This window comes from Acanthopagrus latus, chromosome 3 (genome assembly GCF_904848185.1).
Source record: "Acanthopagrus latus isolate v.2019 chromosome 3, fAcaLat1.1, whole genome shotgun sequence".
Lineage (NCBI taxonomy): Eukaryota > Metazoa > Chordata > Actinopteri > Spariformes > Sparidae > Acanthopagrus > Acanthopagrus latus.
The window spans coordinates 25422660-25425212 of NC_051041.1; the positions used below are offsets into that span (position 1 = coordinate 25422660).

The 2553-nt window shown below is 44.9% G+C and overlaps 1 long non-coding RNA gene across 1 annotated transcript; it reads right to left on the bottom strand.

Annotated features, from left to right (window-relative positions):
• Positions 1-487: 487 nt before the first annotated feature.
• Positions 488-1915, bottom strand: LOC119016919. The gene is made up of 3 exons (XR_005074288.1): positions 1254-1915; positions 1000-1158; positions 488-703 (listed from the first exon to the last, which is right to left on the bottom strand). It is a non-coding gene; the product is annotated as an uncharacterized LOC119016919 (long non-coding RNA).
• Positions 1916-2553: the final 638 nt, after the last annotated feature.

The following is a 2553-nucleotide window of genomic DNA, read 5'->3' on the forward strand; positions in this document are numbered from 1 at the left end:
ATATTGATACGTTGTGCAGCAATTTGTGACTTAAGATTTACAGTTTTCAGTTGGAGCCAATAGTATTTGGGCTGAATTAGGACTAACACTAGAACACTAGAAAATGGAATGTAAAATAATACCAGAGTCATCCTTCAATATTTATCATGATGGTGATATTTTCTTAACTTAAACACTTCATTAAGTGATTTGTGTGCCTAACCACTGGCATGAAAACAGAGTTTCTGCAGGTTTGAACAAGTCCAATTTAAGACTATTTAAGACCTTTTTAAGACCACTTTGAACTAAATTTAAGACCCACATGAAGGGCGAAAAAGTAAGGGTAAATGCATTCATGGAATGACTTTAAAAAATAACCAAATTTATTGCCATTCACAGGGCAATGATTTGTAGAAACTCTGGACCCAAATGCATGACCCAGAAAACAGATTTATAGTAAATAACAAGTTCATTAACATTCAAATGTGTAAATAAGTGCAGGGGGGAGGGGTGGTACGTTGAACCAAACATGACTTGTTAAGTCACCAGTGAGAGCAAGGATGAGGATGTTGTGATGCGGCGTCCACTGCAGGGTGATGGCGGTGCTGCAGCATGGTGCAGAGAGGTCCATCTCTCCGGCATACTCACACAGAGCGGAAACAAAGAAGAGCAGGCAACAGGCAGGCAGGTCCACAGGCAGGCAAGAAGACAGCAAAACACGAGACTGCAAGGGAAACACGGCAATATGAGGCAAGGTGGAAAAAACACAGGAGTATTAGCTACACAAGCTAAAGCACAGAGCACAAAGGCAAAATACAGAAGAGCCAGGTTCAGATTACCGGCGGAGACAGGTTTTAACTGGGAGACATGAAGGGTGGGATGAATCCTCAATGATGGAGGGAGCTTGAGGCAAACAGATGAGGGATTCACAATGGACTCAATTTCAAATGGACGGATGAATCTGGGAGACAGTTTCTTGGAGGTTATGCTGAGGGGAATGTCCTTAGTACTTAACCAAACCTTTTGTCCTGGTTTGTATTCTGGGGCAGAAGTACGCCACCGGTCAGCCAACCTCCGGTTGTGGTGCTGGGTGTGCAGGAGAGCTGCTCTGGTTTCCCTCCAGATTCTGCAGATCCTACGGAGGTTGCGCTGGACCGATGGTACGGCAATCTCCTGCTCCTGGGAAGGGAACAGATTTGGTAAGTAGTCTACAGAGGCCTCGAAAGGTGTCATACCTGTAGCTGCTGACGTAAGGGAGTTGTGTGAGTACTCACCTCAGGTGAGATGTGTACTCCATGAGGCTGGGTTCCGAGCACATATGCAGCGCAGCGTTGTCTCCAGATCTTGATTGGCTCTCTCCGTCTGGCTGTTAGACTGTGGGTGGTATCCTGATAAGCTCTCCATCATGCCGAGTGCCTGGCAAAACTCCTTCTATACCCTTGACGTGAACTGGGGACTTCTATCCGACACAGTGTCTGCTGGAATCCCATCGATCCGGAACACACGATTCACCAACAGTTCTGCGGTTTCTCTAGCTGAGGGAAGTTTAGGAAGGGCCACAAAATGTACAGCTTTGGAGAAACAATCCATAATCGTAAGAATAGTGTCATTACCTTTGGATAAAGGCAATCTGGTTACAAAGTCGATGTGGGAAGGCCGGGCACTGGGAGCGGACAGAGGAGACCTGCAGGTGGTCGATGAGTTACCTCCCCTCTGGCACACACGGTACAGGCCTTGACATACTCACGGGTGTCAGCAGCCATGATTCGCCACCAGAAGTGGTGTTGAAGCAGAGACAAGGTGCAAAAAGCACCAGGATGGCAGGTAAACCGGGATGTGTGGGTCCACTGGAAGAGCTGAGGGCGGACAGAGACAGGAACAAACAAGCGACCCTGGGGACCACCACCAGGATCAGAGTTAGTCTGTAGAGCTGTTTTAACCAAGGACTCAATCTCCCTAGTCAGGGAGCCGATCAGACATGATGCGGGGGGGATAATGTCTGGGACAGGTGGACTGTCCCTACTATCTAGAAACTGTCTGGATAATGTGTCAGGATTAACATTCGTGCTCCCTGGCCGGTAAGTGAGATAGAAATCGATTCGTCCAAAGAACTTGAGAACTTGAGAACTTGAGAACGTGAGAATTCAAACTTTTAGCAGTCTGAATGTAAGCCAAAGGGAAATTTTGCAACTTTTTAAAACTCTTCAACAAAAAAATTAAATTAGTATTAATAATTTATATATGAACATCACTTTTTGATAAAGTGATGCTGGTAAAGCTCATTTTATTAGTTATGTATTATATGCATATGTGTAAACTCTAATTATTAATCTTGTGTAAAAATGCACAAGCTTTAACATTTTGGCATTTTTGTAACATTTTAGTCAAGAGATACAGATTTTAAAAATGTCCAACAAAGAGTCATGGCTTGGACTCAATGCCTCAAAGTCTTCTGTCTCCAGCCCCCACGGCACACTGTAAACCCACCCTCTGGGTCTCCATACTGCTTCCTTGTGCAGTTCGACACCATGCAGTTTGTTACAAGGGCTTATTGATTCTTTAAGCTATTTATCC